The 24,268-nt window shown below is 44.2% G+C and overlaps 1 protein-coding gene and 1 long non-coding RNA gene across 4 annotated transcripts in view; both read right to left on the reverse strand.

Annotated features, from left to right (window-relative positions):
- The window catches only part of Itga6 (integrin subunit alpha 6), a 92,257-nt gene that overhangs the window by 52,194 nt on the left and 15,795 nt on the right, over window positions 1-24,268 (reverse strand). The window lies entirely within an intron of this gene.
- On the reverse strand, window positions 1,494-11,303 carry LOC125350556. Its single transcript, XR_007210766.1, has 3 exons — window positions 11,291-11,303; window positions 3,666-3,668; window positions 1,494-1,688 (listed from the first exon to the last, which is right to left on the reverse strand). It is a non-coding gene; the product is annotated as an uncharacterized LOC125350556 (long non-coding RNA).

Genomic DNA, 24,268 nt, shown 5'->3' on the forward strand with positions numbered 1-24,268 from the left:
CTACCCAAGTCCTGCCCTCTGTCTATACATCAGTACATCAATCAATACATTTATATTGTATTGTGTCTGGCCACAGTCTAGCCATCTGTTTTGACACAGCCAGGTAACTATTATCGAGTATTGAACCAAGCTATATTTAAAGCATCCTCTCTTCTATCTGAGAGCAATATCAGATACCCTTGGCTCAACAGAAACTATCTCTAGTGTGAAGGTCAGACAGATTTGCCCCTTACATGCTGTTGGTTGCAGGCTGCACAGCGATCACTTCTGGTTTTCTTGATGTTTTTTGGTGCATCAGTCATGCCTTATATTAAATCAAGACCTTGTCTTTGTTTAGACTCCCTTAGCCCCACTCCCTGGGCCTCTTGTACACAGACCCATGGCTCACCCCTCTGGGTCTCCTCTCCAGGCGCTGGCTACATTCTCCTCCAAAGCTACTCTGGAGTGATCTGCTTTGCCACAGGATCCTATATTTAACTCTTACTTGAAATTACTTTAATATTGTCCTAACAGTATGTGATAGATAAATCTAGTCTTTATATGAACAAAACTGTCTTAATTGTGTTTGGGTATAGATGACTCTACAGAGAACTTTCTTCAGATCCATGGGAGGACCTGCTGTAATGTACTCCAGCATCCAGCCCATGTTCTGCTATGAGAGGGGCATTGCTTGAAGGGTGACCTGCAAGCTCTAGCTTTACCTGGGCCTTCTGGTCAGCAGAACAAGCCATTTATCTTATTCATGTACTAATCTCTGACCAGTCTCATTCATGCTATGGGCTTAGGACACTACCTTCCAGGAATACCTCTTATTCTACACTCATCATCTCACTGGGTAGTTATATTTTCTGTTCTCTTTCTGAAACCTCTTAGTCAGGTATTGGGCTCTGGGGATAATCTATCTTTTCTTTCTGGTTTCTCCTGTCTAGGTTCTGGCAGTTTCCAGCTTTACTTCCTAGTATCTCCACTGAGCTTTAACAATTTCAGCAGTTATGTTTGACATTTCTAGAAGGGCCCCTTTGTTCTGACTGTGCCTTTAACAGAACAGATCCTATTCTTTTGTGTGCATTCAATATGTCCTCAAAAGTCTGTTTTGTCTGTGACTTCTCCAGAAGTTTGCTTTGTGTTCCTGGGCTGTTTTTTCTAGCTTTTCTTTTGGTTTGCTCTATCCACTGCTTTTTTTTTTTCATTTTATTATTTTTTTAATGATTTCATGATAACACTTTCTCACACACATAAATGTACTTGAATCATAATCACCCCCCTCTCCTCCCATCATGCACTGTGTGAGTGAGTGAGTGTGTGAGTGTGTGTGTGTGTGTGTGTGTGTGTGTGTGTGTGTGTGTGTTTCCTAGGGCTTAAACTCAGGGCCCCGGTGTTGTCCCAGAACTTTTGTGCTCAGGGCTAGTGATCAGCCACTAGAGCAATTAAACTCTCTTTCCGGTTTGGGTGCTTAATTGGAGCTAAGAGTTTTGTGGACTTTCCTGCCAGGGCTGCCTGTGAACTGCAATCCTCAGATCTCAGTCTCTGTTTGCCTTCCCAAAGCTCTAGGGACACCTGAAGGGTGGGACAGGCTCCATAGTCTTACCAAATTTTTCAAATTGTCTCCCAGAGATACCCTATTGGCTTGCCTGTGGGCTAATCTTAAAGCTCTCTGGCTGACAGATTTACAGTCAAAGAAAACTGACCTGTTTGTCTATTGAAATCTGGCCTCATTATCATGAAAACAATGGCCACTGTTGGCCAGAGGTTCAGAACCTTCAATTTTACTCTCACTGATTTAAACTATTCTCCAACAAAATGGCAAGGGGTCCAAGGTCCCCTACACCCAAGCCCTCTCCCACCCCTCATCCTATTCTGCCCACCAAACCCTGCTCTGACCTCCACTCAAGTCTGTCCCCTCTGCTCTCCTGCCTTGCTCACCAGATCCTGTAAGCCTCCCAGCTCCCTCCTCTAGAAAGGGAACTTTCCTTGCCTCGTAGCAATCTCCATCTCTTCCCTCCCTTTTCTCTGTCTCTCTGATGACCTCCAGCCCAGAGATCATTTACCATTACACCACCTCCATTCCCACTCACTGCCCTTCAACTTGTTCCCTTGAGAGTGAGCAGCAGACAGGGTCCCAGGGACCCCCCTCTAGGTTCCCTCTTAAAGGCTACCAGCTGTGGATCAGCAGTTCCATAAGCCCAAATCTTGTCCCCATCCTTTATTCCTCCTCTCTGCAGTGGGTCTGGATTCTTTTCAGGGAAAACTGTCCCTGGAGCAGTTAGACAAACAGCATACCCAGAACAAACCTATCCTTTATGCCTTCAGGACTTGGACACTAATCCATTCCTTTTCTCTTTCCAGAGCTTGCTTGCTTCAAAATCTGGATATTTAATTTCTCCCTTAAGGCAAAACTCCTCTATGAGGTTGCTCTAGGCCCCTAGAGGAGCCCTTACCTCCCCCAATTCTTACTTTTTTTTTTTTTTTTTGCCGGTCCTGCAGCTTGAACTCAGAGCCTGAACACTGTCCCTGGCTTCTTTTTGCTCAAGGCTAGCACTCTACTGCTTGAGCCACAGCGCCACTTGTGGCTTTTTCAGTGTATGTGGTGCAGGGCTTCATGTATGCATGGTAAGCACTCTACCACTAGGCCACATTCCAACCCTCCCTTCCCCAATTCTCCACTGGCCCAGGAGATGGACACCCACCTAGGAAGAGACAAAGGCCACGTGGTGGGATTTCATGTGACTTCCACTCTCCCCCAAAGCTTTGCCAAAATTGTTTCAAAGGTTTTCTGTTAAACTCTGTTATTGGTTAAATCTTAAGTTTTGCCTTGTATTTTGTTTAGCATTGTATGCTTTCCTAGCATTGACCATGTGATTCTATCACACAGTGGGCAAAAATGTCTTTTGCCATTGGAATTCCAAAAAATCTTATGGCTGATTTTCATTTTTTAAAAAACCTAAGCATGCCTAATACATGAAAATTGTCATCATGGTATAAAAATTATTGGCTTTCTGATTGCAACTGTTAAAAGGGAAAATCTTTACTAATGGAAGTTGTAAAAGAAATGAGACCCAGCCAGCCAGCCAGCTATGATATAAGCCTAAAATGTAACAAATTATCCTGCCAAAGCTAAGGGCTGGGTGGAGTCACAGTTAATCACCTTGAGGCAGTTAGGCAGTTCTTTTTTTTTTTTTTTTTTTTTTTGCCATTCCTGGGCCTTGGACTCAGGGCCTGAGCACTGTCCCTGGCTTCTTTTTGCTCAAGGCTAGCACTCTGCCACTTGAGCCACAGCGCCACTTCTGGCCATTTTCTGTATATGTGGTGCTGGGGAATTGAACCCAGGGCTTCATGTATACATGGCAAGCACTCTTTGCCACTAGGCCATAACCCCAGCCCAGTTAGGCAGTTCTGAAGATAACCTTGTTAGTATTTCCCCCACCTCAGGTCTTCAGCCCATCCCACTAGCCCCCAGCTCTACCCATACCTGAACTCCCTGTGCTAGAGCTAAAATGGCCCGCTCCCACTCACCATTCAGACCTGCCTACTTCCCCCTTAGCCCCAGAGTTATATAAGCGACCACCTGGATTAAGGTGCAGATGTCATATTGCTCCCTCTCCCTCTCTCGTGGGAGATGTGGCCCCACTAATAAACCTCCTTATAAACCTTCTCGTGTCCATGACTATCTCTATCTCTGCATGGTCCCCTGGGATGGCTGGGACAGATTCTTTAAAACCTAGCCCCACAAGCCAAGGGAAAAAAGTTTTAAACTCAAACTCTTATATGGTAAATTACCCGAGAAGCCACATATTGAAGGATTGAATGCAGTTTTTATTAGAGCATTAACAGTCTGAAGGCAGCCAGTTGTTACAAAAGCCCACAGCCCACAAATACACTTAACACTAGCAGGAAAGAGGCCAGAGAGGGAGGAAAGAACAAAAATGATACCAACAAACCAATTCTGCTCGGATGGAGAGCTGAGCCAGAAGACAGGACACTGGACGCGAAAATGGAGACTTGTGTCATGGCATAATGGTGCCTGAGCTGACCCCTAAATAGGGTCAGGTCAGGGGGCTGGGTCATAGGAAGCTCCCAGTTCCAGGCACTTGACTGACAGATTCAGTAACCTATAGGCCAAGTGCCCACCCCTGTCCCTAGGGATTCACAAACACCCATCACTTAGGGATGGGACTTCCCTTCTAGGAATTCAGGCACCCATCAAGACAAGATGCTAGATAGTACAACTCACCTTGTGGCCAAAGATCTGGCCAGATCTGACCTCCACAGTACAAAACTGTAAAGAGGAAAGTAAAGAAAGCCTTGGGAAAGAATTGAGGCAACAAAAATGATTTCCTCTGGGTAAGAAAGGATTTGGAAAGTAAGAATTATCTTAATGTTTCTTCCCCAGAAAATATGTAGCAGATGGTATGAGTGTATGAATAAGTGTTTATGTCAGGGTCCTTCAAATGAACACCTTTTTAACTCAAATGCTATTTTTCCCTGTGTTTAATACACCAACTCCTGCATTCTTTATTGTAATCACGAAGGCTTAGTGACAACTACAATGTCTTAACCTCAATTAGTACTCTAAAGTGTTATATTGCAATTCAGAATAACTATATTTCTATTTGATCTCCTTTAATTGGAAGTAAAAGGGGTTTTTGTATATTCACCTTTTCAAAATTAACCAGAGCCAGGAGCTAGTTAATAAGCTTGCCCATCTAATATCCATACCTGTCTACCTTCCAACTGGACAGGAACTTACATTCTTGCCTTTGTTACTATAAGGTTTATTAAAGTAGGCAGCCAATAAAGAAAACACCACCCTGTGTTCAGGCAGGAGAGAAAAGTTTATTTCCAAACAGCTGGCCTATGGCCAGGATGATACATGGCCAGGGAGAAGGGGTGACCCCTGACCAGTGCTGCCTTATCTAGGGCAAGGGTGGGGAGGTGCGGCCAGGTGAGGGAAGGGGGCTGTGGTATGCCAATTACCTAGGTAATGCAGGGGCATCTGCCTGGAGCCCTCCCGGGGTGGACCTTACAGTTACATGCTATTTCTATATACAGTAGCCTCTGACTAGTTACTCCCAACCAGTCCACTACCCAGTTGCCAAAACCCCTAGACACTCCCTTCCTGCCCCCAGTCCAGTTATTCCTCCTTCCTTGTAATGATCCTCAACTGGGCATATGCTCCAAATGGAATTTTTCTGGCTTGTGGCCAGTGTGTGTTAACTGGTCCTGCCACCTTGTCAGCCTTTGGCTTGATGTCACCAGGTACTGTCACCTTGTCAGCCTTTGCCTGATCTTCTTTTCAGAAGTTTCTCTTAAATAGGATAGCAGCCCTCACTTAGGATACTACCCGAAAGCAAGTCAAGGCTGTCCTATTATTGCAGGTAACTGGAGGCTTCCCTTACACCCCCCTGCCCTGCCCAGTACAGACCTGGACCCCGAAGACTCCAGCTCCAGTGACTCAACACCCCCATGTCAGCAGGAAGTAGCCAGAAAAGACAACATCCCTCAACTTTTTACACTCTTTCAGGGTTTCAAATGACGGGAATCTGCTTTGTTCTCATAACTCCATGTTGCTCCCCTCTTAGCACATTCTTTTTTTTTTGGGGGGGGGGCCAGTCCTGGGCCTTGGACTCAGGGCCTGAGCACTGTCCCTGGCTTCTTCCGGCTCAAGGCTAGCACTCTGCCACTTGAGCCACAGCGCCGCTTCTGGCCGTTTTCTGTATATGTGGTGCTGGGGAATCGAACCTAGGGCCTCGTGTATCCGAGGCAGGCACTCTTGCCACTAGGCTATATCCCCAGCCCTTAGCACATTCTTTTTAGGTATCAAAGAACTTATATGAAGGACTTGACTCTCCTAGGCTCATTCTTTCTACGCACCTAAAGATGGAATATGAAGGATTGAATCCTGCCTTATTCCCAAGGTCAAGCTTGACAAGCTTGGCCACATGCCAGTTGGCAGGCAGTTATTCCAACCAGGGCCTGGCCAAGGACATTACCCTAGGTCCCCAAGGGACAATAATAGCCCCTTGCCTCAGGTAGCATTCCACTGTGGGCTTGGCCACAGAAAATAGGTCCCTAAGAGACCATAACCTATTTTCTTTCTGTTTTCTACTTCCTTGTTAAGCTCTATATAAGCCCACCCCAAAATCCAGTTCTAGGCACAGCCTCCAATCCCATGAGAAGGTCTGTGCCCCTCACTGTTCCTCAATAAACAGTCTTTGCCTGTTGAGGATCAAGTCTGGCCTATTCCTTTTCCATTCTCAATTTTCCCAACAGCTGTAGTATAAAACAATCTACTTCTGGGGTGGTCTCACTCTGGCAGAAATTATGAAAGGCAGTCTGGGTGGGGACTTCAGGGGAGGATTCACTTCCAGCAGCTAGTTCAGACTGCATAGCACCCCTTCAAACCCCAGGCAGGGGAGGGTGTAATTCTCCAAGTGCCAGTACTCATACTGGAAGCCCTATTATTGGGGTTGGTTTGGTTTTTGTCATGACTTGGTCTTTCCTGTCTCTGTAAGACTTCATCCCTTATTTTTGTGCACTGTGATCCATTTCAGCTTTGTACAATGTTCACATCAACATTCTCCTACACCCTTACCTCAATCCTGTGGCCTGTTCTTACTGGTTTTCACTTGTTAAACACCAGCAGCCTGTACTCTGCATAGAGGTGGGAAAGATGTCATTTGGGGGTCAGTAGATTCCAGACCCACCACCCTTCTATACTAGTCCCTGCCTTCAGGAAGATTACTGGTTGGGTCCTGTGGTGGGAGAGGTGTCACAGAGCTGACCACACCTATCTTCCTTGAGGCTCCTCCCAATGAAGGTCACAGACCCTAGTTCCACTGCACTTCTGCCTTTTAGAAATAACCCTGGCTAGATGCCAGTGGCTCCCACTTATAATCCTAGCTACCGAGGAGGCTAAGATATGAAGAACACAGTTCAAAGCCAGCTCAGGCAGGTAACTGCATGAGACTCTATCTCCAATTAACAAACACACAAACAAAAAAAGCCAGAAGTGGAACTGTGGCTCAACTGGTAGAGCACTAGCCTTGAGCAAAAAAACTAAAGGACAGTGCCCAGGCCTTGAGTTCAAGTTCCAGTATGAGCACAAGAGGGCGGTGGGAGGGAAAGAGGAAAGGAGAGGGAGAGAAAGAGAAAGAGAGAGACAGAGACAGACATCGTCTGAGAGAGAACCTTGCAGAACTAAGAAGCAAACTCAAGATACCCAGCCAGTATCTATCTGGAACCACCGGGGAAAAATCCAATTATTTCTTACAGAATCAGTTTCATCCTAGCCTAGATAGTCTCCCTAGTTTGAAGGTCAATGTCCGAACTGTTGACCACAGCAGCTTCAAGTACCCATTACTCACCAAGTCCACAACAAATAGCATGTGTGAGTCAAATAAAGGGAAAAACCTCCAGAAAAGGATTTTTGGGCAACTTGCAAACTAAATGAAATAGACAACTGACAACATTCAATCACTCAATTTATACAAACACTTAAAATGTACTATGCATTTAAAAATGGTTTTATTTCTGTCACACACATTGTAAGCTTCTTTGACTTTACCCCAGAGAGAAATGTCTACTACAATTTCCCAGAATACTTCAAGCGGCCAAGTCTGGCAACCACAAGTCAACACCCCAAGAATTAGTTCTGAATGGAATGAAATTTGAGTGTGAACTTCCATTTTTTTTTTTTTTTTTTTGCCAGTCCTGGGCCTTTAACTCAGGGCCTAAGCACTGTCCCTGGCTTCTTTTTGCTCAAGGTTAGCACTTGGCCACTTGAGCCACAGCGCCACTTCTGGCTGTTTTCTATATATGTGGTGCTGGGGATTCTGGCCGTTTTCTATATATGTGGTGCTGGGGAATTGAACCTAGGGCTTCATGTATACGAGGCAAGAACTCTTGTTACTAGGCCATATTCCCAGCCCCAGTGAACTTTTTTTTAAGTCAAATTTTAATGTATTTTATTTAGTGTGTTTTTAAAATGAAATTAACCTGTATAGGCATCCACAACTAGAAACAACTGAGAAAGTTTTAGGGTGATGTATTCATTAGTCTAACTTTTGCCATTCAAAAAGTAAAAAGTGGTAATCACAGCACAGACAGGCTGAGAATAAAGGGTCAAGAGTTCAAAAGAAGCTTGAAATCAATCCAGGCTTCATGAGGCCTGTCCAAATTATAAATAAATTAATTAAATAAGTAAAGGCACAAATGTAAGGTGGAGGAATCTGAGAGTGAAAAATATATTTTGCAGCCTGTTTTGTAGTATGGAGGTCAGATCTGGCCAGCATCATCATTGGCCACATGGTGAGTTGCACTATTTGGCATTGTGTCTTGATGGGTGTGCCTGGATTCCTAGAGGAAAGGAAATCCCATCCTCAGGTGATAGGTGCTCCTGAATCCCTAGAGAAGGGGGTAGGGGTGGGCACCTGGCCTATAGGTTACTGAACCTGTCAGTCAAGTGCCTGAGACTGGGAGCTTCCTGTGACCGAGCCCCCTGACCTGACCCTATTTAGGGTCAGCTCAGGCGCCATTATGCCATGCCACATGTCTCCATGTTCGAGTCCCGTGTCCTGTCTTCTGGCTCGTCTCCGGTCACCACAGTGTCCCAAGTCAGTTCTCCATTGAAGCTGGATTGGTTTGTTGGAATTGTTTTTGTTCTCTCTCTGGCCTGTTTCCTGCTAGTGTATTTGTGGGCTGCAGGCTTTTGTAGCAACTGGCTGCCTGCAAACTGCTAATGCTCTAATAAAAACTCCAAGATTAGATCCTTCAATATGTTGCTTCTTGGATAATTTACCATATAACAGTTTCTGGCCTGTAAGCCTATCTAGTCAGAAGAATTATATCTGAGGATGGATATTCAAAGCCATCCCAAGAAGTAAAGTCCATGAGCTCTTATCTCCAATTACCCACCAAAAAATCCAGAAGTGAAGCAGGGCACTGGTGGCTCTTGCTTGTAATCCTAGTTACCCAAGAGGGTGAGATCTGAGGATTGTGGTTCAAAGCCAGCCCAGGCAGGAAAATCTGTGGGACTCTGATCTCCAATTTACCACCAAGTGGTACAGTATTAGCATTGAGCAGAGTCCTGGACAAAACCCAGGCCCTGATTTCAAGGTCTGGCACAAAAATAAAGTAATATTAAATAAATCTTGCTTCATGTGCATGGGCATAAAGAATTTCATTACCATCTTTTCTGGACCATGATATCACAAATCTCCTTGCTGTGGACAAGTGTGTTTGGAAGGACACCTGGGCTGCTACTCCTTTCTGAGACTCAGGTCCTTCCATAAAGGCTAGTCTGTACTATGACATTTTTGGAGCTCAGACATCCCAGGAAATAGTGCCTCCAGGCCATGGAGAGGCTGAGTGAATACCTAAGTTTCCCTGAGGATAGTACCTGGACACACCTAGTGACTGCAAGCTCAGCAGTCACTTGCCCCCTTTCATTCAAAAACATACCAGGTTGGAAAACAAACATTCTGATCAGCCCAGCCTTAGATGAAAGGCTGAACAAAGTGCTGACACAGCACCTTGAACTCCAGAGTGAGGCCATGCCAGAAGTGGCCACTGTCAAGTCCTGGTGAGTTAGGGCCACCTGGGAGACCTCTCAGGCTCCCCATGACCAGGCTGAGGGCAGCTTGTCTGGTCACCAAAGCTCCAATGGCCCAGTAGGTTCCTCCTCCTGCCCCCCCACCCAGGGTTGATACTCCAGGCAGCCACTGTTCCACCTGTGGGCGAAGGGCACTATGCTTGTTCTCCTAGGGCCAGTGGTTCACAGGAATGTCCCTGCCCCTCCACCAGCAGAATGCTAGAGGACTGGGGACTTCTGCCATTTACTCCACTCTCTAAAATGAAGAACCGCCTCCCCTGTGTTCCCAGCCCAGAGACTAGCAGAGATGACATTAAAACTTGCCCAAATGCCAGGAGCCAGAGGCTAGTGCTTGTAATCCTAGCGGCTCAGGAGGCAGAGATCTGAGGATCACAACTCAAAGCCAGCCCCAGTAGGAAAGCCTATGAAACTCCAATTAATGACCAAAAAAGCTAGAAGAGTAGCTGTGGCTCAAATGCTAGTGTGCTAGCTAGCCTTAAGCAAAAAAGCTCAGGGACAGGGGCCCAGGCCCAGAACACACACACACACAGCCCATACTTTTACTTAAGCCTTGCACTTCTGCCTCTGTCAGTCATTCAGACTAACCCCCTCCCCCATTAGGCTTTAAGCCACTATACACTTGCCTTTTCTTATTATTCCTTCCTTCCTTCCTTCCTTCCTTCTTTCCTTCCTTCCTTCCTTCCTTCTTTGCTCCCTTCCTTTCTTCCTTCTTTCTTCCCTCCCTCCCTCCCTCTCTTCCTTCCTGTGTGTGTATATGGGTGTATGCACATGCACGCACACGTGTTCTGGTGCTAAGGTTTCAACCCAGGGCCTGGGCACTGCCCCTTAGCTTTTTCCGCTTAACTGGAGCTCTACTACTTAAGTCACAACCTCACTTCCAGTTTTTTGATGGTTAATTGGAGATAAGAGCCTCATGGAGTTTTCTGCCTTTGAACCTTAATCCTTAGCACTCAGCCCCCGGAGTTATAGGCTTGAGCCACAGGCAGCCGGCTACACTTTCTTTTTTAAGGAGAATTATGAAATGACTATTTTCCTATTTGGTGTGGTTATTTAGAGATCTAAAAATACTCAGAACTCTGCATTTACAAAGTTACATCCAGCAGTGGTGGGCTGTGCTTTCACAGACATTATTCGATTTAGTTGGTCTGGTTTTATCAGTCCTTTAAAATCACTTCAAAACAAACTAAAAGGAAACCACTGAAGTATAAACATTGCCTAAAACTATAGTTTTTCTACCAGCAGTTAAGACAAGGAAAAGTGGCCGCCATTTTCCCAGCTCCATAGCACTGCTCACTGTTGAGTGGAATGCTGGACACGAACCCCTGCCCCTTACTGCCCTCTGCACCGGTCAGGGTTATGGAACATCTAGAATAAGACTTTGTTGAGGTCACATTTCTTGCTACTTTTATTCACAGATTTGTCCCAAGCTCAGGGAGCAGGCCCTCAACAAATATTTGCTGAGGAATGAATGAATGGTCAGCAGCTCAATCATAGCAAGGGTAATACTTGCAGGAATGTCTTCCACTGCTCTTTGCTATCAGGGAAACGGTTGATGTCCTTATAACTAAGTGAGGTGGTGTAACAGCAGCGATGCAGTGATGTGTTGGGTTCAACAAGTGGTGTTTCTGGCAGTCTTGGAGTTTGAACTCAGCCTTGTACTTGGTTAGGCTGGTGCTCTACCACGTGAACCATGTCTCTAGCTCTGCTTTTGGCTGGTTGTTTTGAAGATGGGAGTCTAGTGAACTTTTCTGCCTAGGCTAGCCTCAAACCATGATTCACCAGATCTGTCTCTTGAGTAGCTAGAGAGTAGCTATTACAGATGTGAGCTACCTGTGGTGACCAATTGGTGTGTTCGTTTTCAGTTGCTACTATTAACAAGTTGGAGGTTTAAAATACACACTGATTTTCTTACAGTTCCTTAGTTCAGAAAGAAGTGCAACCCAGATCTCTTGATTAAGGCATCAGCAGTATTGTGTTCTTTTTTTGAAAGTTCTGAAGAAATGGTTTCTTTGTCCTTTCCAGGCTCTTAACCACCCAGTTTCCTTGCTGTGTGATACCTTTAAGTGCAAAGCCAGCACTACAGCATCTTCAAACCTCTTTCCACAATATGAAGATTCCTGTGACTGTCAGAGCTACCTGAATAATCCAGGAGAGGGAACTACCGACCTGAGCCTCCCACCCCTACCCCTTTAGCCTTGTTCACTCACAGGCTTCGTGGGTGGGCAACATTCTGCCTACCGCAGCAGGAAATCTACACTGGCTCTTTCTTAGTCACATTAAATTATGTGCTGACACCTGAATTGTGATGGCGGCTTTGGTTTTAAACCTTTTACGTCAAGTACTTGTGAAAGGAGCACTGGATTGACTCTCTCCCTTACGCCCTGACTTCTAGCCACAATGGGTTTGTTTACTCACATCCCTCTAGCCACCAAGCTCTCTCTTGGCCCAGGGCTTTTGCCAAGGCTTTTCTCTCTTTTGGGGTGTCTTTCCCATACCTGCCAGGTCACACCAAGCCCTACTCCTTACAAACCACTACTTCAGTTAGAGCCTATGTGATTCTTGCTCCTTTTCCTCCTTCACCAGAAGGCCAGAGCCCTCAAGCCAGAGGCCCCATCTGTCCTGTTCACTCGCTTTCCGCATCACCCAGCTCCATGCTAGGCACCTCAAGAACACCCTATGGGTAACAAATCAAGTACATTACACAAGTAAAAGAAATTTCAAGTTTTAACACAGAAGATTTAAAACTTTCCACTGATTCTCAAACTAGGCCTCAAAGCAGAGAAAAGCTGTGTGTGTGTGTGTGTGTGTGTGTGTGTGTGTGTGTGTGTGTGTGTGTATCTTATATTCTGTTTGAGCACAACCTTTCAATTATCTGGGCATTCATTTGTTCATTCATACATATATATATATATATATTTTTTTGCCAGTCCTTGGGCTTGAACTGGTCAGAGCCTGGGTGCTGTCCCTAAGCCTCTCTGTGTTCATGGCTAATGCTCTACCACTTGAGCTATAGTACCACTTCTTGTTTTTTCTGTGCAGTTTATTTGGACTTTCCTACCCAGGCTGGCTCTGAACTGTGATTTTCAGATCTTAGCCTCTTGAGTAGCTAGAGAATTACAGGCATGAGCCAGAGGCGCCTGGCACAGCAAGTACTTTCCGAGCCCAGATATTACTCTGTCCTAGCTGTGTCTGGTTCACCCCATCTCTCTTTCTCTCTCTCTCTCTCTTTTTTTAATCTGTGCCAGCCCTGTGGCTTGAACTTGGGACCTGAGCACTGTCCCTGGCTTCTTTTTGCTCAAGGCTAGCACTCTATACCACTTGAGCCATAGCACCACTTCTGGCCTTTTCTATATATGTGGTGCTGAGGAATGGAACCCAAGGCTTCATGTATGTAAGGCAAGCACTCTACCACTAGGCCACATTCCCAGCCTTCACCTCTGTGTTTTAACCAGACCTATTACAGGAGCCTGAGGTTTTGATTTCTAAGGATTCCTAATAAACAGTCTCCAGAGACACACACACAAAGGAATCAGTCCATCAAAAGCAAAAGCTTAAGGACAAGGTCTCAGAGCAGTTTGCCCCAAACACCATTCTGGGAAAAACAAGGGGCTAAAAGGACCCCAAAGGCAGAAATATGTGCCTCGGTGCCAGGCACTTGGTGGCTCACACCTATAATCCTAGCTACTCTGGAGGCTGAGATCTGAGATTGTGATTCGAAGCCAACCCTGGCAGAAAAGTCCATTGAGACCCTTATCTCCAATGAACTACTCAAAAAATAAAAAAAGCCAGAAATGATGGTGCTGTGGCTCAAATGGTAGCGCCCTAGCCTTGAGCACAAAGCTCAGGGACAGCGTCCAGGCCAAGTTCAAACCCCATGACCAAAAAAAGAAAAGGTAGATAAGTAATGCAAAGGCCTCTTCCTATGGCTTACCAGCTAAAACAAACACCAAGATGAACCTATTAGGAGGTCTTAAGAAAAAGCTTAAGAAATGTCAACTTGATAAGGGAAGATTAAATTTTTATTCAAGTCTTATACCTGTAGCATTAACAGCCCTGATACTTTTGACTCTCTCCATTGAACTGATTTTGGCTTCTCTCATGGCTACTCAGAGACAGAAATTACAGCAGAAGTATCATTCAATGCAGCCTCACCACCACCATTATTCCTCCTGCCCCCCACAACAAGCCTCACCCACAGTCAGCCTGATGGAGAGGCATCTGAACAAGTCCCACATCAGCCTGCTAGGTTCTTCATCTGCATTTCCATTGTCCCCAACTCCTCCTTGATCTCAAACATCTTCTCCACCATCAGTGAAGCCTGTGTTGCTGTGTACCGTAACTGGACACAGCATCCATCTCTCTGGCAGGCTTTCTGCTTATCTATGGCCCATGGTCTCCATTACCTGAAGAGTTCAAAGAGCCCAGCCTGATCCCATCTGAGCTCCAAGTTTTGCAGAAACAGGGATGAAGATTCAGAGAGCACCTGCATAGATTGCACTTGGGACCTCTGAAGGCGTCATCCATTAACCACCTGGAAGAACTGGAGGGTGGAAGGAAGCTGGACAAAGAAAGCTAATGGTATATACTCAATGGTATATACTCAATGTATATATATATGAAAATGGAACTTGGAAACTGAAGAGACTGGTGGGGCTTTAAAAGGGAGGGAGAGGATGATCAAGATGCACTATATATATAAACAGATGTATTAAGTTGAAACTCCCGTGCACAGCTATTTGAATAACAAATAATCATAAACTGACTTACATTCTACTTCTTATAGAGTCAAATTTCAAAACCACATTTCATTACAGCATTGAGCAGAATTCCCAGAATGTCAAATTCCCTTGTGATCTTGATATGTAAAATAAGAGAAGGAAATTAATATGTAAAAATAAGAGAGAGAAAAGACAGCAGGTAAGATAGATAATACACATATCTTTAAGTATTATGTGATTTCAAAACTATAACAGACTCAGGAAGGGCTGGGACTCTTGTCCTAGTATCTAATTTTATGCTTGGAAAGTATGAGACCAGTGCAGCTTGCTGCAGCTCAGGGCAGTAGAGGGGGCTCCTGACACAAAGCATGAAACACAATGGGCCAATAGCAAATGTGGGTAAAGCTGGCAGTGAGAACAGGGACAGGGACCAGGGACAGCTACTCACTGGTGACACCTGAAGCAGTAACACTAGGAGGCTACCACATAGCCATTTCCCCTGTGTAAAGGATCCCACTATCTGTGTGTCTACTATGATCATTGCTCCAATTGCCCCACAAGAGGAGACTGAATGAAACTGAGGGCTCACTTCTCTGAACTTTTAAGAGCCTGACTATCTCTGGGACTTTGCAGATCTAGTTCAGTTCTGACTTTCTAATCAGGTTCAATTAGGAACCAGACTGGATGATGGGAGGATGGAGAATGAGGCTGATGTGCTGAGTCATTCAATGGCTGCCAAACATATCCTTAGGATCCCTGGTTGCTTCTCTTCCATCACTTCTTAGACCCTTCCCACTTTGTTCCTGGAGCTGGAAACATTTCCTCACTAGTGGCTCTCAAAGCTTCTCTTATACCTAGACTTCTCCCCTCAACTCCATACTCAGAGACACCCAATTGTCTATTATACACCCCCATTTAGCATCCCACGTTTACTATGTGCTAAACAGAATCAACTTCTCCCCATGGGTGTGTGAGGATAGTTTCTATCAAAGTAGTTTGCTTCCTTTCTATTAATCTTGAGTGAACTGTTTTTCTGAAAGGTTCCTGTTTTAGCTAGGTAGCTTTAGCCCTTGCTAATTACATTTTAATTACATACATCCTTTTCCACTTTAATTAAGACATCCTGTTACAAGCACCTTGAATTTTAGTTCCATATTGTTAATTAAGCCCCAGCCTTTTGCAGATTGTGAACCTGAGCTCAGCCAATGTGAGCAGAGGAGTTAGGGATAGAAAGGGAGCAGCCTGCTTACTCTGTATGCTTGCCTGCCAGATTTTTGGCTGATGGTGCACCCTTCTGCAGAAGTACACATGGCCTTGCTCCTTTCCATTTGGTGTCCTTATTCCTATTTTGACCCCCTCCAACATCCTAAGCTATTTCTAACAGGTGGGCCCCCTATATAAAGTTCCCCTAGGGTGTTAAATGTACAGATCTACCCAGGTACTGAAGCCAGAGACCTAGGAGTCACACCCTGGATTATTCATTTTCCCCTTCTAAGCCACATCCCGTGTGCATCAATATATTGCATGGGCTCCTGTCCATTTTCCTCTGAATCTGACTAGTTCATACCTCAGTGGCTCCTTCACTATGACAGGATGTGAGCCACTATCATATATCCATTCTAACTGGTCTGAGTCCACACTTGTTCCCCCTCCCCCACACATCCTCCACAGTGCATTCTTCTGCCTACACGTAAGTCACTTCCCATCACTGCTCACAGACCTGTGTAGCTTTCCACGGCCAACCAAGTGAGGCTCCCAGTGGACGGCTCTCATCTGCATGCTCTCCGCCACAAGGATCTTCCTTCTGTTCTTTTGAACCCACTACCCTCACTTCCACTGCATAGCCTTTTCAAGTGCTTCCCCTAGCTCAGAACACGCCTGCTGTGGATGTAGATGGGTTGTTTTCTTCATTATTCGTAGGTCAAACTCAACTGATTTCTCAGAGGGCTTTCCCTTGATGATCCTAGCTAAAAGCTCTCCCTAAATTCCATCTTGCACTCATTCTATGGGATAATCTTCTCAGACCTCATCAGTGCCTGAGGTAATGCAATTCTACCATTGCCTTTCCTCTACTAGAATGCCACTAGCTTCATGGCTGTTGGGACGCTTGTCCCCTGAAAAAGGTCCCTAGAGTGGCACCTAGTACATTGTTAGCACTCAATAATCAGGACCCATACAATCCTAAACAGATACTACTCATGCACCCTAATTTTTTTCTGGGCAAAGGAAGCAGCAAATTTGAGTAGTGCACTAACTACACACACACACACACACACACACACACACACATATAAATCGTATAACACACATATATATAAAACGTGTGTGTGTATATGTATATATATATATGATGTTCATTAACTATACAAAGTCCTTACATATTATACTTGCATTCAAATAAGTCTCAGTAGTTGGAGGGTTAGATATACCTCCATCTATTTTTAAGATGCAGAACTCAGCCAGGTGTTGGTGGCTCACACCTGTAATCCTAGCTACTGAGGTGGCGGAGATCTTAAGGACCACAGTTCAAAGGCAGTCCAGGCAGGAAAGGCTGTGAGACTCTTATCTCAAATTAACTACCAGATAACTGGAAGTGGTACTGGGTCTCAAAATGGTAACTGTGCTACCCTTGAGCAAAAGAACTCAGGGATAATAATGCCCAGGCCCTGAGTTTAAGCCCCCATGACCAAAAAAAATAAAAATAAAATTAAAAAAGATGCATAACTCCAGGATCAGACATTTTCTTGAAATGGATAGTCCCATACAAGCCTGGGAAGAAGGGACCACACTTCTTCCCAGTACAACTTAGAGCCAGCCATTCCTCCACCATCAGGCCTCTGTCACACTGTTTCCTGATATCCCCCTCTATCTGCAGCAGCTCTATAGCCACCATTCCTTAAGCTCTAGGCTTTACCGACCAAGTTGTCTTCAAGATCTCGCTCAAGTTTCACCCTCTCCGAAGTGAATTTCCTTGGGGCCAGGCTCTCTGTCACCCTCACTTAATCAGGCTATATACTCCTCAAGGGCAGAAAGCTTAGCTTAATTTTTGTAACCTCAAGGGCATGTGGCCAAGAAAAATCAAAGCTTTAACTATGCTAACCGGCTGATCCAGTTGGGCAAGTGTGAGCTACAACCCACAGTGGAACAAATCTATTCACCTTCTAGCATGGAGTTTTCGTGTTTACACAGAAAGTTGATTACAAGGCTGAGTCTCTCTAGTCTATGAACTACAAAGTCATGTTTAGAACACTATGTTTCCAGAAATCACCAAGAAAAACATACCGTACCTGCAAATTAGTTCAAAAAGCTACTCTGTGTGCGCGCAGACATTGGTTTGAATTCAGGGCCTCAAACCCAAGCTAGGCACTTTTTTTTTTTGCCAGTCCTGGGGCTCGAACTCTGGGCCTGGACACTGTCCGGGAGCCTCTTAGTGCTCAAAGCTAGTACCAACACTTGAACCACAGCACCATGTCCAGCTTTTTCTGAGTAGTTTATTGGAGATAAGAGTCTCATGAACTTTTCTGCCCAGGCTGTCTTCAAACCAGGATCCTCAGATCTTAGCCTCCTGAGTAGGTAAGATTACAGGCATGAGCCACCAGTGCCCAGTTTAAGCTAGGCTTTTTTTTTGCTCAAGGATGGCACTCCATCACTTGATCTGCTTCTCAACTTCTGGCTTTTTGCTCATTAATTAGAGATAGGAGTCTCAAGGATTTTTCTACCTGGGTTGGCTTCAAATAGCTAGAACTACAGGCATGAATCACCAGTGCCCAACTAAAAAAGAAAACTATTATTTTTTTTTTCTAGTCCTGGGTGTTGAACTCAGGGCCTGAGCTCTGTCCCCGAGCCTCTCTGTGCTCAGGGCTACCACTCTACCACTTGAGCCACAGCACTATTCCCAGCCTTTTCTGTTTATGTGGTATTGAGGGATCAAACCTAGGGCTTCATACATTCTAGGCAAGCACTCTACCACTAAGCCACATTCCCAGCCCCAAACTATTATTTGTAATCCTTGGAAGCCTCCATCTCCCATTCTCTTACAATGTAAAAAGCATTCTATTATGAGCTCATTCAGTAGTCACTATTACTACATCCATTTCACAAATGTGGACCCAAATTCTAAGTGGAGAAACAATTTGCCCAGGGCTACGAGGCTGCTTAGTGACAATAGGGAGCTTTCCTCCCTGGCTCTCTGATCTTTCTCTGAACCACTAGACCCCAGTCTGCATTCTGCTTGATTTGATAATATCAGTCAAGCACTTTGTTTAACCACTTTTAAAAAAAAGTATTTATTTATAAGGAGTTGGTTATAATTAAGGACTATTAAGTGCTTTATCATCTATACCACAGGAGCCCAAACAATTACTTGTTGTCTTTAACTGAATCATAAGAGCAGTAATTTTGCCCTTGCCACCCCAAAATTTCACAAGAACTGCTCCCTTCCTCCATATCACTTTGAAAGAGCAAGCTGAAACTAAACCTAGGCTCCAGTCACTATGAAATCATGTGATGTTGAGCCTCTGGGTCCTGGTTCTTACCTGACTCTGTGCATTTTCCATCAGGTATGACTCTGACTAAAAGCAATAGAACCTGTGCATAAAGAACATCCTGTTCTTATGATCCACAGTTCACCTCCTGTAGCTCCTATATCTTTCCCATGTGCTAGAAAGAAAAAAAGAAAGGAAAGCTGCAGACACCGAGTTCTACCACTTAGAGGGAATACCAGCTCAAGTGTCTAGAGCAGCAAAATGGAGAAGGGGATGAGGAAGGATGAGGAAGGTTCTATCCCTGTGATGTGTTTTCAGTGTGATTTAAAGACCTCAATGGAAAAATACCATTAGCACCAATAATGTAAAAATCACAAGAGCCACTGCCAAAAATGCTGGGTTAGAGATATGGCTCATGTGGTGGAGCAATGACTGTGAGCAAAAATGCTGACTGAAAGCACAAGGCCCCGAGTTCAAACAATTGCAGGGTACACGTACACACACACACACACACACACACACACACACACACACACACGATTCCACTTCAAAAAAATTCATAAAGTATAGGCATAAATCTATAAACAGTTCACATAAAAATAAAGCTTTTAGTTTAAAAAGAGTTTTGCAGTTGATCAAGCAACTTATACTGGTAAGACATCAGTCACAAGTATTAAAATAAAAACAATGCTATCAAGTAAGAAAGAGGAAGAGGAAAAGTCCCAAGTTCCAATTGTCCCAAGCTTTAGTTCCACAAACTTAGCCAAATCTTGTCAAATGTGGCATTTATCCCTTTTCTTCTAAATTATCAGACACCTGCCTTTTCAATTGTAAGGTTACATTTGTCTTCATAGGAGTCCAATCTCTAGTGAGTTTTTCTTCCAAAGGAGTAAGTCTGTGCTGGAATAGGAGCCCACAGTCTCATCCTTGGCCTTCATACAGGCCTTGGCAAAAGTAGTTGTCTAGTACATCTTTGTTGGAGAATGTTTATTTTTATAATTCATCATCATTAATAATTTTGGCTTTGTTTTTTTTGTCAATACTGGAGTGTGAACAGAGCCTGCGTGTTCGTTTCTTAGATTTTTTTGCTCAAAGATAGTATTCTACCACTTGAGCCACAGCTCTGCTTCAAGCTTTTGGTGGTTAACTGGAGTTAAGAGTCTCATGAACTTTCCTGCTCTGGCTGACTTTGATCCATGATCCACAGATCTCAGCCTCCTGAGTGGCTAGGATTGTAGCTATCAGCCACCAATGCTCAACACCAAACAGGTTTTTATATGTCAAGTATACAAGCATCATATCAATGCTAACTCAAAAGTTTCTTAAAAGATGCTATCAAAATAAATCATATCAGGGCTTGGAATATGGCCTAGTTGGTATAGTGCTTGCCTTGCATACATGAAGCCCTGGGTTCGATGCCTCAGCACCACATATATAAAAGAAAGTCAGAAGTGGTGCTGTGGCTCAAGTGGTAGAGTGCTAGCCTTGAGCAAAAAGAAGCCAGGGACAATGCTCAGGCCCTGAGTTCAAGTACCAGGACTGGCAAGAGAATATATAAATATCTCATTTGCAAAGGAAACAAATGACTTCAAGTTTCATATTTTTAAGTAAAAATGTTTTGAATAAAAATCAGAAAGAGGGTGCTGGGAATGTGACCTACTGGCAGAGTGCTTGCCTAGCATGTATGAAGCCCTGGGTTCGATTCCTCACCACCACGTATATAGAAAATGCCAGAAGTGGCGCTGTGGCTATGGCTCAAGAGGTAGAGCGCTAGCCTTGAGCAAAAAGAAGTCAGGGACAGTGCTCAGGCCCTGAGTCCAAGTCCCAGGACTGGCCAAAAAAAAAAAAAAATTAGAAGAGAAAAGGTATCTTTAACAAACTCACAATTGGTTTGCTTGCCATATTCATTTTATTATTCCAAAAGCTTAAGAAATCCACAATTGCAGTTTTGAAAAGGATATGATCACATAGCTTATTTTCTAAATGAGATAGGTAAAACAACCAGCTTAGTTGTGCCAGAGACAGCTAGCTTTTCTCAGAATTGCTTCTCTCCTTTTCCCATAGTAAAAGGGTTTTGTTGTTTTTGTTGTTGATGTGGAACTTGAACTCAGGGCCCCAGGCACTGTCCTTGAGCTTCTTTGCTCAAGGTTAGCACTCTACCATTTGAGCCACAACTCCACTACTGGTTTTCTGGTGGTTAACTGGAGATAAGAGTCTCATAAGCTTTCCTGCCCAGGCTGGCTTCCAACGAAGATCCTCAGATCTCAGCCTCCTGGGTAGCTAGGATTACAGATGTGGCCAATGGAGCCTGGTTGGTGAAAGGCTTTTTATTAGGCCACTCTGTAAGAGGACTTCTGGTACCAGCCTCCCTTTCTAGGCAGACCATCATCACTTCTAAAAATCTTCCATAGAAAGTGGTATGGCATGCATGTGCCTTTGGCTCTGCTCTTTGCTCTTGTTATCACATGCCTACAATATAGATGTTGCCATCTTAGATACAAGATTGGAACTCAAATGGTGAAGCAAGAAGTTAGTTACAGATGCCTCAGAGCAGCTATTCATACTTTCCTAGCCCAGGAAGGAACAAAGCAAAATGCAAAACCAAAAGAGATAGTGCAATAAGAGCAAATAATTTTTAAGCTAGATTTGGAAGGATATTAAAAAATCAACATAAATATTTACAGAAACCAAGTTACATGGCTATACATTTGTATCTTTTATTGGTCCACTCCTGCACTTAGATAGATATTTAAAATATATTTAGGAGCCAGTACAGCTTGTGAACCTATTAATCAGCACAAGCGGTGGCACAGCACTAAAGCTGTGGCACAGAGGCTTCCTAGGACATTTGCCATTTTGGTGCTGGGTTGTGGGGAGTCTATGTGATAGGGAGAAGAGGTCCTATGGAAAAAGGGGCCATTTCAGTGGAAAAGACCCTCAGGTAGCTTGGTGCAAAACTATTTACCAACTGGAATAGGCTTATTTCAGTATGTTTAACTGCTATATACTGCATTTGTGTTCCTTGGGTCTGTTCCTATTAGGATAATCAACTCATTTTTTATGGAAGCTACCCCCTCCTAGATGCTCATATCTTCTTGTCTGCCCCATCACAGGCTGGCATGGCAAAACCATACTCAGCCAACCCCACTGGTAGCATGGCCTGTAGTCATACAAGATGGCTAGGACATTTTGTGAACCAAATGAGAAGGCAGCCACTCCTCCAGAATCAGCCACATCATTAAAACACTGGGCATGCTACTGCATGAGGAAGTAATCATCTAGGTCAAACCAGGGAGGTACAAAGTTCTCCATAGCAGCGCTGCTTTAAACAGCTAAGGATCTGAAATTACCTAAGCATTCAGGCTGGTTTAATGAATCATGATTCATCTTTGAAGTAAATACCATGCAGACACAAGTCAAAAACATGCCAGTGAAGAGAGAAAAGAATAGAAAAGAAACAAGGTACAGAATATACCTGGCATGCTACAATATTATGTAGGTATGTATTTTCTTATAAATACATGGAAGTACTGTACAAGTCCATTTGTTGTTGCTGCAACAAAATACATGAAGCTGGGTCCTCGTAAAGAAAAGAGGTTTATTTAGCTGACAGTTTTAGAGGCTGGAAGTCCAAGATTAGGTGAGTGGCCTCATAGGTTTGGGCTTTGATAACACCCATGACTAACAATACCACTATGGAGGGAGTACATGTAGACATCACAGGGTGGAATGGGAAAACAGATACTTAGGGGCCAGGCTCCTTCCTATAACAACGTACTCTCACGCACTAATTGGGGTTCCTCAAGAACTATTAATTCTGAAGGCACACCTTCATGATCTAATGACCTTCCACTAGGTCTCACTCTGTAAGTCCCAGCGCCTCTCAGCATCAGGGCTTTAACACATGAACCTCTGGGAGACAAATCATATCTCAACCACAAAGTATGTGGAAAGAATTCACAACAAACCAGTAAAACAATGGCTGCCTCCAAGAAGAACAAGGCAACTACAGAACAACCATAGAGTATTACTTTCACTCCACAATTCTTGGTAGTTTTTAATGTATTCATGTATTTTGTTGCAGTTTAATTTAAAAAATTATTGTAAAGGTGATGTACAGAGAGGTTACAGTTACATAAATCAGGCATTGAATACATTTCTTTTTGAATAGTGCCACCCCTCCCTCATTTTCTCCCAGTTTTGTACCACACAACTGTATTACTTATTTAATATGTAATTAAAAAAATAATGTCTATCAACAGATCCCAGAGCCACTGAAGTCTTGCAAAGAAAATGACATATAGTCATAGAGGTAAAAATCAGTGGCCAGAGGTCATAAAACAAACCTATGATTGCACAAACAAGCTCACACATGCTCTCTACAGAGAAAGTTGCATGCAGAAAAGTCAAAGCTGATTCTTTACAGCATACTCTACCGAGGTATAACGCATCTACCAAAAATGCATGGGCACACACCTACTGGGAAGCACGCACTGCTGGCAAGCTAGCCACGACAATAAAGTGCCCACGTAAAGCAGAGTGGAAAGGTTTAAACAAAGAGAATGCCAATAGCTCAGAGGAGGGAGGTGAGCATTCTAATGGCACCACAGTTAAAGGAAGTGCAGAATAAAATGCAATGTTGACTGACGGTTGTCAGTTGGCAAAAATTTCACTCAGCTTTGGAAAAATATCAAACACAAACACCTCACCCCTCATGTCCTCCCTTAGGAAGGATAGGATGAGTCAGTCTAGTCCCGGAGAGTCCCACTATTTGGAGTGAAAGTATAATAAGTTCTTATATAGCTGTAGGGTCCCAATACCTTAGGGACACGGCCAAACCAGGCTGGAGCAGCAGCCACTTCCTGGAGGAAGTACAGGGTTAACTGGACACAGGTGAGTCAGCCCCTGAGGCAGAGATGACACCTTCCTTCTATCTAAAGCAGTCCAGGAGAGGTGTGGCAGGGTGGGGAGGGGGTAGGAATCAGGACTCCTTGTACAGAGGTTCAGAGAGCTGGGATGAAGCTCAGAGGTAAGGCTTGCAAGGCCTGGGTTCTATCCCCAGCCTCACTCAGGGAGTGGAGGGCTCCAAGATAACAAGTGGGGGTAGAGAAAATACAAGGAACACAAAGCTGCTTCTGTGCTTGTGGTCAGAAGGCAAATCTAAGCCTGACTCCTGAGGAATGCTGGTCATCTCCACAACTCTCTAAGATGGAAAAACAGATAGACGGAATTTAGACAGACCTGTGTATCTACTTCAGCACTGACATTTTTACAAAGACGGATGTCCACTTACCTGTGAGGGCAGAGAAGGGGACTATGGGAAAAGCACTGTTAGAGGCTGGCTGCTCAGCTATGACCAGTTATAAGCCCTCATCTCATGATCTATAAAATGGAGGAAGTAGTATATGCTTCTTTAGACCTTCCCTGGTTTGTCTCCCGATTTGGGCAGATGGTAT

The sequence above is a fragment of the Perognathus longimembris genome, chromosome 4 (assembly GCF_023159225.1).
Source record: "Perognathus longimembris pacificus isolate PPM17 chromosome 4, ASM2315922v1, whole genome shotgun sequence".
NCBI classification, from domain to species: domain Eukaryota; kingdom Metazoa; phylum Chordata; class Mammalia; order Rodentia; family Heteromyidae; genus Perognathus; species Perognathus longimembris.